We start from the raw sequence: 14,137 nt of genomic DNA, 5'->3' as shown, positions 1-14,137 counted from the left end.
TGAAAAAAAATGAAGAGAAATAGGTGAAATTGATTTTAATAATATATTTTATTCAGCAAAAAAAATCCACAATATTACAATTTCAACATGTTCCAACATTAAAATTGGTTAATGAGATATTTTAACCATTCTTTTTATGTGTGCTAATAAGCAAATGATCCCATATTATTATAGATATGTTTCTTTAACTTTGTATTCTATTGTTTTTGCTTTAAGGACGTTGCCAATAGCCTGAAATATACAGAATTGTCCATTCTCAAAGCTCTGACCTTTAAGGTATCAGATCAGATCAGATCAGTCGCTCAGTCATGTCCGACTCTTTGTGACCCCATGAATCGCAGCACGCCAGGCCTCCCTGTCCATCACCAACTCCCGGAGTTCACTCAGACTCACGTCCATCGAGTCAGTGACGCCATCCAGCCATCTTATCCTCTGTTGTCCCCTTCTCCTGCCCCCAATCCCTCCCAGCATCAGAGTCTTTTCCAATGAGTCAACTCTTCGCATGAGGTGGCCAAAGTACTGGAGTTTCAGCTTTAGCATCATTCCTTCCATTCATAAGAAATAAAAAGTTGAAGAATAGAGAATATTTGTCTTGTGTGAGATTTACAGGAACACCATGTCCTGGTCTATGAGGATAGATGCAAGAACAAAGAATTCAACTCCAAGCAGTTTGCAATAACTAATCACAATGCCGGGGTCCAGCCCTGGCTGATACAGGGAGTTCGAAGTGGGGACGGCGTCGGCGAGGATCAGGATACAATAGCTTCAGTTAGATATTAATTAAAGATGTAAAGAGTAATAAAATGAGGATAGCTCAGTAGGAAAATTCGGTGGAGAAAAGAGGCTGAGTAGCTTGGTTTACGCGGGAGACCAATAAAATTTCAAGACAAGAAGTTTGCACCACTTAGGTAGGCCACAGGCATCCTTCCCTTCTCCCGAAAGAGAGGAGACACTGAGGCCTCCCCGGTCGGATCTTAGAAGCCCAGGCATAATTAGTAAGCATGGCGGGTTCCACGCTCCAGATGGAGACTCAGCCAGAGTGAGAGAGAGAGCAACATGGGGAGACCAGTCTTTCAAGAAACTGATCCCAATTCTTTATTTTCCACGGTCTACTTTTATACACTGAGATGTTATGCAAAAGTCACGCGGGGACAGCAGTCCTGACTTTTATTAAAGTCAGGTGCTTCATACAAATGTATATAGAGGTCTTAGGGATGTTACATCATCTTCTGGCCAGGGGGGGCCTGCTGACAATTTATGACCCTCTCCTTGTGACAGTGGTCAGTCAACCAGGACACTTATTTCTCCAGGGGTGATTATTCTTAAAACAGACACCACCCAAATAAAGTTACATTCCTATAGGGTGAGGGTGTAGTGGGTTTTAGTTAAGGAAAGAATTTACTTAGCCTAAGGTCTAACGTGATTAATATCAAAGGTTAATACTTATTTCTTCTATATATTCATTAATGTGTGTAAGGGCAGGGGATGTGGAGACTTAGCAACAAACATTGGCTCAACAAATGAAAAACCCTTCATCAATACAATTTCTAATCAGCCCATTATACTTATACTAATAGTTTTCTAACTTTTCTAAGGAACCTGTTTTTAGAAGGTTTAAAGCATCTCGTGCCTCTCACGGTTGGGAGGCTGTGAGCAATCACATGTGGCCGGACAAGCCTGTCAGGCAGGCTAGAGAACCTTCAGAGTAGTTTGTAGGTTAAAACACTCTTGTCACGCCCAGGAGTTTTTATTAACTGGAGCTCTAGGTTAACTCCTCTGAAAGAGGTGGTGGGGGACAGCCCCCTGTAAAGTCAGAGGTGTAGGTGAGAGCACAAAGTAGTAAAGTAGGCAGGCTCTGGTTATGGGGGTAGATGCTCGAGGATTTCCACGGGGACTCCTGAGGCTCGATCCTGCCTTTGCGTATGTCGAGCCTCCTTCCTCACGACCTTTGCCATGGGCGGAGTGCCTCACTCTGGCCCCCAACACCACAGTACATCCACTTTTAGAATAGAAGTAATGTGAATTTTGACTAGGGTAAGATGGTTCCTTAGGACATTAGTCCACCATTTTCTCTGTCTGCTGGCTTTCTGAATAAAGTCACTATTCCTTCTCTCAACAATTTGTCTTCCAACATATTTGCCTGTTGTGCATTGAGCAGAAGGAGCTTGTACTTAGTAATAATACTAAGTCTTCAAATTACCATGTGTATTCTATACTCATAGCATATCTTTATTTAGACTTGTGACATTTCAAATATTTATGGTCATATGTGGCTAATGCCTGAGTTAGTGTAAAGGGTGAACCTCGGTAAGCTGAACTTGGGGAGTTGCTAGCCTTGCCCCATCTAAAAATGGCAGGATAAAATGGGGCGCTTTGTGCCCATTGCCAAATATTGTGGCACAGCATGCACATAATGGCAAGTTGGAGGCAGGGCATGAATCTCTTCTCTCCTTACTGCCAGCCCTGTCTGCTGGATTTCACAAACTCTTTCTTACACTATTAATATTCTCTTTTCAGTAACATTTGTGGACTCATCCTTAAGTGATATTTTTCTTTTTCATGTATCTGATTTGTTCCTTTCTCAGCATCATTATATGCCACTGAAACTGGGTTAACAGTGAATTCATCCTTCCCTCTTCAGCAAAATAATCCAAAGCTTTCATCAAACTCTAGTGTGGCTCCATATAGTTGCCTGATTTTAGTCAATAACCATGGGGAACTCTATGTTGGGATACATAGAGAATTGCAACAACTGACGTATTCCTTGGGTGTCCTATCTTCCCCCACTGGGGATCAAGAAGAGATCAAGAAGATTTTAGTAATCTCAACCACACAACTTTCCAGGAAAAGAGAGAGGTGAGAAACAAGACACAATAGAATAAGAATGGAAGTAGAACTAGAGACAAGGCTACTACAATTAAATCCTTGACACTGGTGGTCATATGGTCACAGTCAGGAACGTGGCCCTCCCAGCACTGAAGCCTCCCACACGGGTGGTCATATGGTCACAGTCAGAAACATGGCCCTCCCAGCACTGAAGCCTGCCAGGCATCAGGCCCTGAAGCCTCCCAGGCGTCAGGCCCTTTGTTGGTCCCCCGTTATCTGCACAGCAACCTTTTGAAGTAATGCTCATCTTTCTGCTTTTGCTTGGGTCAATCCTGTTTACATTTACTAAATCAGGCATGCAGTTTGATAGAATCCATCTACTTACCCTTCTTTTCTTCTAGCATCATTTAGAAGTCCTTAGAATTAAAATTGCTTATCTCTGTGAAAATTTCTTCTAAATGATCATAAGGAGATTTATCAAGAGGCCAAATCTTAACCTTAAAATTATATTTACTCACACTCTTAAAACATGCTGACCATCTTTCCAGTGTCTGACTGGCTGTGTGTCCAGCTGACATGAAGGTCTTAAGTGAGCCAGCACCTGAGGGGACCAAGTAGTGTCCCTTCTGCCCTGGCCATAGTCCCTCTGCCTGAATAACTAATTCCCTGGAGCCCTAGTATCAACCCTTTCCTTAACCAGCACTTCCAGAAGACTCTCTCTCTCACAAATTTTTCTTTACAAAAATTATTTAAAAAGAAAGTGGAAATTGAAAATCAACCTAGAGGGGTGGGATGGGGAGGGAGATGGGAGGGAGGTTCGAAAAGGAGGGGATATATGTATACTTATGGCTGATTCATGTTGAAGTTTGACAGAAAACAACAAAATTCTGTAAAGCAATTATCCTTCAATAAGAAAATAAATTAATTAAAAAAATTTTGAAAAGAAAATGGCAAACTCTCTGAGTGCAGTGTCTAATGCTTTAAAATGGAGCTAAACTGTGTCTTGATTGTAAAAGAGAAATCAATTTAGAAAGTACTGATTTGGAAGAACTTAATTGCTCATAAAATTAATTTATGGATGAATTTATTTGATGTTTGGAAACAAGAATACAAATGAACCAACTCAGATGTGCATGAATTTCCATGCTAGCCAAGAAAAGGAACTGACAAGAACAGAAAATTGAAACAGATGAGAAGGTAATGGCTGTTTCCCCTACTCAGGAAACATCCCATATTTGGCTGTAAGCAGTGGACAGTTATAAAACTGTTTAACACTCTGAGTTGTAGACAAGTTTAGAATTTTAAAAAGAACTATTCAAATTGAATCATGCTATAAAACTTCTCTGTGACTTATGTCTTAAAATCGATGTAGGTATATGTGAGTTTATAAACAAAATTAAAGGAAACAGTATCTTCTGAAGATTTTGTAGGATAAATAATTTTGTAATTTGTTAAGCCTCCAAGAGCCATCAAAGCAGAATATTCCTGCTGAGAAAGCAGAACTTTACTGTAAATTATCCTATAAGCAGAGAAGCAAAACCAAAGCAACAAATATTGCAGAATGAGTATACACACACACATGTATTTCTATATTTGGCAGAGGCAATGAAAGGATTCATGTGTACATGGTTACCATTATATAGGAACAAAAAGGACATAGAAGAGTTTTCTATCATATATATATATATATATGATATATAAGATATATGTATATATATATGTGTGTGTGTATATGTATATATCTGTCTAGTAGAAGCTATGGTTTTCCCAGTAGTCATGTATGGATGTGAAAGTTGGACCATAAAGAAAGTTGAGCACTGAAGAATTGATGCTTTTGAGCTGTGGTGTTGGAGAAGACTCTCGAGAGGCCCTTGGACTGCAAGATCAAACTAGTCAATCCTAAAGGAGATCAATCCTGAATTGAAAGGACTGATGCTGAAGTTGAAGCTCCAATACTTTGGCCACCTGATGTGAAGAGCTGACTCATTTGAAAAGACCCTGATGCTGGCAAAGATTGAAGGTGGAAGAAGGGGATGACAGAGGATGAAATGGTTGGATGGCATCACCAGCTCGATGGAATGAGTTTGAGCAAGCTCCTGGAGTTGGTGATGGACAGGGAAGCCTGGTGTGCTGCAGTCCATGGGGTTGCAAAGAATTGGACATGACTGAATGGCCAAACTGAGTATATAATATTTACGTTTAAATTTTTCATAATAAAATGTAAATGAAACAATTATTTAATTATGCTTAGGTCAAATTAATAATAATGTGATCACTTCTTACAATGCACAAGTATTAATGCCAATAAGTAGTTATTAGTATTAACTTAGGGGCTTCCCTGGTGGCTGGTAAAGAATGTGCCTGCAATGCAGGAGACCCTGTTTCAATTCCTGGGTGGGGAAAATCTGCTGAAGGAATAGGCTACCCATTCCATACTCTTGGGCTTCCCTGGTGGCTCAGCCAGTAAAAAATCTACCTGTAATGCAGGGGACCTGGGTTTGACCCATGGGTTGGAAAGATATCCTGGAGAAGGGAACGGCTACTCACTCCAGTATTATGGCCTGGAGAATTCCATGGACTGTATAGTCCATGGGGTCACTTTGCATAAGTTGGTACCTATTGCTATTTTTTTTTTTTTTTTAATGCTCTTGCTTTTTTGATGATCCAACAGATGTTGGCAATTTGCTCTCTGATTCCTCTGACTTTTCTAAATCAAGCTTGAATTTCTGGAAATTCACCATTCACATACTGTTGAAGCCTGGCTTGGAGAATTTTGAGGATTACTTTGCTACTGTGTGAGATGCATGTAATTGTGTGGTAGTTTGAGCATTCTTTGTCATTGCCTTTCTTTGGGATTGGAGTGAAAACTGACTGACCTTTTCCAGTCCTGTGGCCACTGCTGAGTTTTCCAGATTTCCTGGCATATTGAATGCAACACTTTCACAGCACCATCTTTTAGGATTTGAAATAGCTCAACTGGAATTCCATCACCTCCAGTAGCTTTGTTCACAGTGATGCTTCCTAAGGCCCACCTGACTTCACATTCCAGGATGTCTGGCTCTAGGGGAGTCATTACACCATCATGGTTATCCGGGTCATGAAGATCTTTTTTGTATAGTTCTCCTGTGTATTCTGACCACCTCTTCTTAATATCTTCTCCTTATTTTAGGTCCATATCATTTCTGTCCTTTATTGTGCCCATCTTTGCATGAAATGTTCCTTTGGTATCTCTAATTTTCTTGAAGAGATCTCTAGTCTTTCCCATTTTTTGGTTTTGCTTTATTATTATTATTTGCACTGATCACTGAGGAAGGCTTCCTTATCTCTCCTTGCTATTCTTTGGAACTCTGCATTAAAGGGGGGTATATCTTTCCTATTATCCTTTCCCTTTTATACCTTTTCTTTTCTCAGCTGTTTGTAAGGCATCCTCAGACAAGCATTTAGCCTTTTTGCATTTTTCCCACCTTGGGGATGGTCTTGATCAAAGCCTTCTGTACAATGTCACAAACCTCTGTCCATAGTTCTGCATAGTTGTCTTGTTTCAAAAAAGCTAGAGAATTAAAAAAAAAAAATGTACTTCTGCTTTATGCACTACACTAAACCTTTGACTGTGTGGACCACAATAAACAGTGGAAAATTCTTAAAGAGATAGGAATACCGGACCACCTGACTTCCCTCCTGAGAAATCTGTACACAGGTCAAGAAGCAACATTTAGAACAGGACGTGGAAAAATAGACTGATTTCAATTGCGAAAGGAGTATGTCAAGGCTGTATATTGTCATCTGCTTACTTAATTTACATGCAGAATATATCATGTGAAATGCTGAGCTGGATGAAGCACAAGCTTGAATCAAGGTTGCAGGGAGAAAGATATGCAGATGACATCACCCTTATGGCAGAAATTGAAGAACTAAAAAGCCACTTGATGAAAGTGAAAGGGAAGTGTGAAAAAGTTGGCTTAAAACTCAACATTCAGAAAACTAAGATCATGGCGTCTCGTCCCATCACTTCATGGCAAATAGATGGGGAAACAATGGAAACAGTGACAGACTTCATTTTGGGGGGGCTCCAAAATAACTGCAGATGGTGATTGCAGCCATGAAATTAAGACACTGGATCCTTGGAAGAAAAGTTATGACCAACCTAGACAGCATATTTAAAAGCAGAAACATTACTTTGCCAACAAAGGTCCATCTGGTCAAAGTTATGGTTTTCCCAGTGGTCATGTATGGATGTGAAAGTTGGACTCTAAAGAAAGCTAAGTGCCAAAGAACTGATGTCTTTGAACTTTAGGGTTGGAGAAGACTCTTGAGGGTCCCTTGGACTGCAAGGAAATCAAACAAGTCCATCCTAAAGGAAATCAGTCATGAATATTCATTGGAAGGACTGATACTGAAGCTGAAACTCCATGACTTTGGCCTCCTGTTGCAAAGAACTGACTCATTTGAAAACATCCTCATGCTGGGAAAGATTGAAGGCAGGAGGAGAACGAGATGACAGAGGATGAGATGGTTGGATGGCATCACCAGGTCAATGGACATGAGTTTAAGTAGGTTCTGGGAATTGGTGATGAACAGTGATGCCTGGTGTGCTGCAGTCCATGGGGTCACATGAGTCAGACACAAATTAGCTACTGAACTGAACAGATATCTAAATGGGCTAACTGGTGCAGTTATTGTATTGTCTTTCATCTCCCAGCCTAAGATGATTTTCCATGGAGTTGGTGATGGATAGGGAGGCCTGGCGTGCTCCAGTTCATGGGGTCACAAAGAGGCAGACATGACTGAGCAACTGAACTGAACTGAACTGAATTCACCCACAAGCTCTGGTTGGATACCCTCTCCTCAAGATCCTTGAACATGGAAAACCCATATGGTTTAGTGTCATGGGGAGTTTTGAGAACAACCTTTGAAATGCAGTTCAAGGCTTATGCCTGGTACATTTCTCCTATCATGGATAATTGAAATGTGATGAGCAAATGTTTGGGGAGCAGGTGATGTGTATTTGGCAGACACATCATGCCTATGAGGCTCCTGTGCATTGTCACATCTTAGCCAGGTTGCTCTTAGTGAAAGGTTTATCTGGCATCTCTTTTTGACAGAGTCCCTCTCAGGTCAGTGCCAGCCACCAGCCCCTATTCCTCACCCACTACAGGAAAAACCCATATGTGCTTCTTTCTTGTCACAAGGGCTTGATGTTTCTTTAAATAGTTTCTTTTTAGGTGGAGACTCAGCCATTCAGTTATATATAACATATTGTATCTTCCTATGATTAAACTACAGAGACTGTGATTTTCAAGAAAAAAAGTCTCCTATTACAACACAATATAAACAAAATCCACAGTTAAACAACATATGCACTCACATACAGAGTCACACTGAAAAAAAAGATTAAAAATACAGTAAAGAAATAACATTTATTCAGCTCCCACCAAATTGGAAAGCCTCCTGTGGACTTTTCCACATAAGCTACAAACTTGAGTCCTCACAACCATCCTGTATTATTCTTTCTATTTTACAGATAAGAAAAATAGGATTTTGGAAGTTAACATACCGAGCAGAATATGGCTTGAAAATGTAGTGCCTGACTGCATGAATGCCATATATGTGTGTATCTGTTTCCTACAGACCTCACTGCCTTTGAGGAAGTGAATTGCAGAAAGTAATAGAGACTTTAGAATTTACATTTTTTATCATTCCTTTATCCTTTAAAATCCTCTGCTCAAGTTACAATACTTATTTAACTAAGTGAAACACATCAATTCATACCAGCAAATGAGGCACTGTGTGTGTGATGTGTGCTGTGCACATGTAGACTTATACCTATCATGGATAAATCAATGCAAGAAGTCAGCGAAGAAACAAAAACTATGTTTATTTTTTTTTTAAGAGTATGACTAGTATTGTAACTATTACGAATATCCAGAACTTCTGGTACTGTTTTTTTAACTATTAAAATATTGATACTTATATTTTGTATGAAATATTTATGGTGTATTTAAAGTGATATTTGGCCATAGGACATATTCTATCTTCCAAAAATAATAAAACAAGGTTTTATTTTAAATCTAGTATATATACTTTACTATGTTAGCCATCTTATTAATGCTCCAAAAATAGAAAGAATTTTAAAACTGTGATACAGACCTTCCAAATGAATCAAGTTTACTCAAGAAACAGTAAATATGAAATATGGCCTTCCCAGGTGGTTCAAGGGTAAAGAGTCTGCTGACCAATGCAGGCAACCCACTCCAGTATTCTTGCCTGGAAAATCCCAAGGACAGAGGTACCTGGCAAGCTAGACTTTATAGGGTTGCAGAGTCAGCTATGACTGAGCACACACACAAATAAGTAATATAATTAAAAATAATGAAGTGAAGAATTAAACATCAAGAGTCAAGAAGCAAAGGGGAAATCATGGGATAATAATATTTAAAACCAAGAGTAAGGATAGTTTCTATAATTAAGTGAAATTACATCTCAACCCCTTAGTGAGTAAGGCTAAAAGAGCACCAATCTATTTACGTGGTTTTGAGAGATTGACAGTCTCTCAGTCATGTCTGACTGTTCATGATCCCATGGACTATACAGTGAATGGAATTCTCCAGGCCAGAATACTGGAGTGGGTAGCCATTCCCTTCTCCAGGGGATCTTCCAAACCCAGAGTTCGAACCCAGGTCTCCTGGCTTGTAGGCAGATTCTTTACCAGCTGAGCCACAGGAAGCCCAGATTAATTAAAAGGGAAGAGAGATTAATTAAAAGGCCAAATTTTGCAAGGTGAAGACTACAGAATTGGATAGGGGGAAACCCTTACCATGTTCTCTTTGAGTTGGGTACGTTGCAAGAAGTAGTTGACTATAATTTATATGGAAATGTTACAGTAAGCTGGAGAAGGCACTGGCACCCCATTCCAGTACTCTTGCCTGGAAAATTCCATGGACCGAGGAGCTTGGTAGGCTGCAGTCCATGGGGTCGCTAAGAGTCAGACATGACTGAGCGACTTCACTTTCACTTTTCACTTTCATGCATTGGAGAAGGAAATGGCAACCCACTCCAGTGTTCTTGCCTGGAGAATCCCAGGGACGGGGGAGCCTGATGGGCTGTCATCTATGGGGTCGCACAGAGTCATACACGACTGAAGCAACTTAGCAGCAGCAGTTACAGTAAGTCTCATGCATATGATCTTTCATATTGTAAACTTTCAAAAATGAGAACATGCACTTGCATGTCCAATCACATGTTAGTTCACATGTCTGGCATGCATTGTCACATGTGTGCATCCTCTACAAGTGGTTGTGTTTGTGTATTTTACTGTACTGTATAGAGTACAGTAGCAGAGTATCTTTATTTCAAGCCCAGAATGTCCAGAAGCAAGCGTGAAAGCTGATATTGTCAAGAAGCACCAGGGTTTGGAGGCCCAGAGAAAGGACAAAAGGAAGAAATAACTGAAGAATGGAAGAGATTCACAATTCAGGTTATGGCGAAGGGATTTTCTTTACTTGAGGAGTAACTGTTAGGTTTGAGGCACAGGACCTAAATGTAGAACAGACATGAAGTTTACAACAGCTGTTCAGCATGTAATCCAGTGCTACTAAGTCACCTATGATGAGAAAAATAAAAATAAAAAAGCTGCTACCTCGACATCACTGGGTCATTTTTTTTCCAGAGGATAGGTAGAATTGAATCAAGCAAGGAACAAGAACCTGTGCCATCAAGGTCAGGTGTGAGTGAGATTGAAGTTTGGCCTCCATCTCCTATTGCTGATGACCTTTCAGCTCTACCATCTCCCACCTCCTCCCCCTCCTCCAGTCAGTAACTCTTCTTGCTTGTTCACTTGATGCTAGTCCCTGTGTACCAGCTGTTGTATTATACTACTGTACTTACTTTTCAAGGTACTGTGTTCTAAGGTTAAAAATATTTTCTTTTTTCTTGTTATTTTAATGTATTATTTGTGTGAAAAGTATTAAAAACTGACTACAATAGAGTACTATGTAGCTGATTGTGTTAGTTGGATACCCAGGCTAAATTTGTTGGACTTATGAAAAAATTGGATTTATGAACATGGTCTTGGAATGAAACTCATTTGTACATAGACTTACCATATTTGTAAATCAAAAGATTCCAAATGTGATTATAACATCCAAAGAAATACTGTCACTATACCCTATCATTCATACTGTAAATACCAGACAAATATCTAAAGTTAAGAACATATTGTCAAATCTTTAGTTTGAACAAAGACTTCAGTTACTCTTGTTGCATGGAATAGTCATGGGCTCCTGTGCAGACAGCATAATCAGGTGGAACTGCCCATGTGGAGATGCAGTATCTCTAATGTAAATCAAAACCACAATAAGATATCACCTCACACATGCAGATATCTGTTATCAAAAAAGATAGGAAGTGTTGGCAAGGAGTTGGAGTCATTCTGAGAGCCCATGTACACTGCTGATGGGAATGTAAACTGTTGCAGACACTATGAAAAACAGTGTGGAATTTCCTATTAAATGAAAAATACAACTACCACATGATCCAGCAATCCTTCTTCTGGTTATACATCCAAAGGAAATGAGAGCACTACCTTCAAGAGATAGCCATGCTCCCATGTTCATTGCAACATTACTCACAATAACCAAGATACAAAAAGAACCTAAATGTCTGACAACTGATGAATAGATAAATGCAAACATATTGGCATATAATTCAGCTTTAACAAAGGAGATCTACATGGATGATCCCGGAGGATATTAAGATAAGTGTAATAATCCAGACACAGAAAGAAATATGCTGCATATCTCCCAGGAAGAGTCTAAAGAAGCTGAATACATGAAATAGGATTAGAATGGTGGTTACTAGGAAGGAGGAGGTGGGAGATGGGAAGATGTTGGCCAAAGGATACAAGGTTACAGTTGTGAATGATGAGTAAATCTAGAGATAGAATGTGTAGCATGATGACTGTAGTTAATAATACTGGACATTTCTAAGATAATTAGCTTCAGGTGCTCTCACCACACACGAGTAACAGTAGTTATGTTAGCAGATGATATGTAAATTAGCTTAATTGTGGCAATCATTTCCCTGTGTTTCTGTACCTCTTACACTGTTGGTGGGAATGCAAACTAGTACAGCCACTATGGAGAACAGTGTGGAGATTCCTTAAAAAACTGGAAATAGAACTGCCTTATGATCCAGCAATCCCACTTCTGGGCATACACACTGAGGAAACCAGAAGGGAAAGAGACACATGTACCCCAATGTTCATCGCAGCACTGTTTATAATAGCCAGGACATGGAAGCAACCTAGATGTCCACCAGCAGATGAATGGATAAGAAAGCTGTGGTACATATACACAATGGAGTATTACTCAGCCATTAAAAAGAATACATTTGAATCAGTTCTAATGAGGTGGATGAAACTGGAGCCTATTATACAGAGTGAAGTAAGCCAGAAAGAAAAACACCAATACAGTATACTAACGCATATATGGAATTTAGAAAGATGGTTACAATTTTATTTTTTAAAAATACATATTAATTTCAAGATTCAGTTTCCATGTGATGTCATGATAGGAACAGATTAAGACTATTTTTGTTTAATTATCTAAACACTATAATATCCTTTCATTAGTTTTTGATATATAAATGACTTCACTAGTTTGAAATAACTTTAATTACATAAGTTTTTAGATAGAATTGAATGTGCAAAAATCAGTTTTTCTTGTATCTGATTTTGCAAATTATTTCTCTGGTTTATCATAAGTATATTTTTTGAAGTATTTTGGATTCCATAAATTGAGTTTAAAAGCTAGCCTGCTCCTGACCACCTTGGTGGCTTTTGACAGGAGAGTCACCCTTTCTATACTCAAGGTATTTCCTCTATAAAATGGAAAAAAAAAAAAAGTTAAACTGCCTTGAGTAGTAAATGACACATTATAGGAACTCGTTAAGTGTAATCTTTGTTGGTCCACAGAGCCAAAACTTTAATGCAAAAAATGTTCATAGGCTTTATAAAATTGAATTTATATAAACTACCTCCTCACAAATGAATACATTATTTGTTTTCAATTTTATCAATCTTTGTAGTTACATTTCACAAATAGTATACTTGTAAGTCCAATCATTTTAAGTTTCTTATTTTCTTAGGAAAAGAAAGAAGTTGCTTGAAGAAAGTACAGTTAAAAATATCTATTGGCAAGTTTCTTTATTAAAGAAAACAGTTATAACTAAATATTTGACTTTTTTAACAAAGTGTTCATGCAATAGTAATATGCTTTTAGTAAGTTTCCTAGGTAATAAAGACAAAAATGTTAAATTCTTATTTTAATTTACATATATTTGTTAATTAATAAAGTATAATAATTTTAAACTCTTTCCCTTTAACTTTTAAACATCACATGATAATGCATCTTCATTTAAAATAATCAACAATACACATGTAAATAGAGTTAAAATAATGAAAACACCCTCAATTCACAAATCTATTAGTCAGATGTAATCAGCTATGTCACTATGACAGCATGACATTTTTATTCATTTCAAACTTCTACAACTTGATAAGATATTGTATATATGCTATAGTAATCAAATATTAAAAAATAAATGATTACAAAAATAGAATTATTTAATCTGTGCTGTACAATGTGTTTTCCCAAAATTTGTAAAGCATAAACTAGTTTAAGATTGTTATAATTTTAACACCTTCTTATATAGTGAGAATATGCTTTTCCATAATTTTATTGAATATTATTTTATTTATAGATATTCAAATTGAACAGTTTGTAGAAATACATCTGACTGAGAGAGTAATACATTAATGATGACTTTAAAAGCAATATATATTATTTTTGTAAAAAATCCAAAAGTGAAAAAAGTGTTTCTGCAGAAACTCACCTTTATGTCATGGACTCTATTAATAGAAGCAGGTCCTCCTAACATTGATTTCATGATGATGAGAAACAAGCTTTTAATATTCACTTTACCTGAGGGAAAAAGTGGATTCTTAGACTTACTTTTACCTTTTGGCAGACTTCAACAGCCTCTCTTGTGGCACCTAGGCAAGAAAATGGTCACCAGATCAAATATTAGCAGGTTTGTTTTGCTGGCTGGTTATCAGAAAGAAACCAGTATGAGTAGTGAAATAAATTCTGGTTTGAGGGTGTGAGTCTGCAGCCTTGAAAACTGGGGAGATCTAAGGCTTCTCTTCTGGAATGTATGTTCCAAGAGATAGTAGAACTTTGTCGCCTTGGCAAACTCATTGAAAAGTTTCTGGTCTGATCTCACTAAAATGGTTTTGTTGCTGCTCTTCTTAAGC

This window comes from Bos grunniens, chromosome 4, assembly GCF_055505025.1.
Source record: "Bos grunniens cultivar Pamir isolate PY7600 chromosome 4, Bosgru_T2T1.0, whole genome shotgun sequence".
In the NCBI taxonomy this organism is placed as follows: domain Eukaryota; kingdom Metazoa; phylum Chordata; class Mammalia; order Artiodactyla; family Bovidae; genus Bos; species Bos grunniens.
This window is presented reverse-complemented; position numbering follows the sequence as displayed.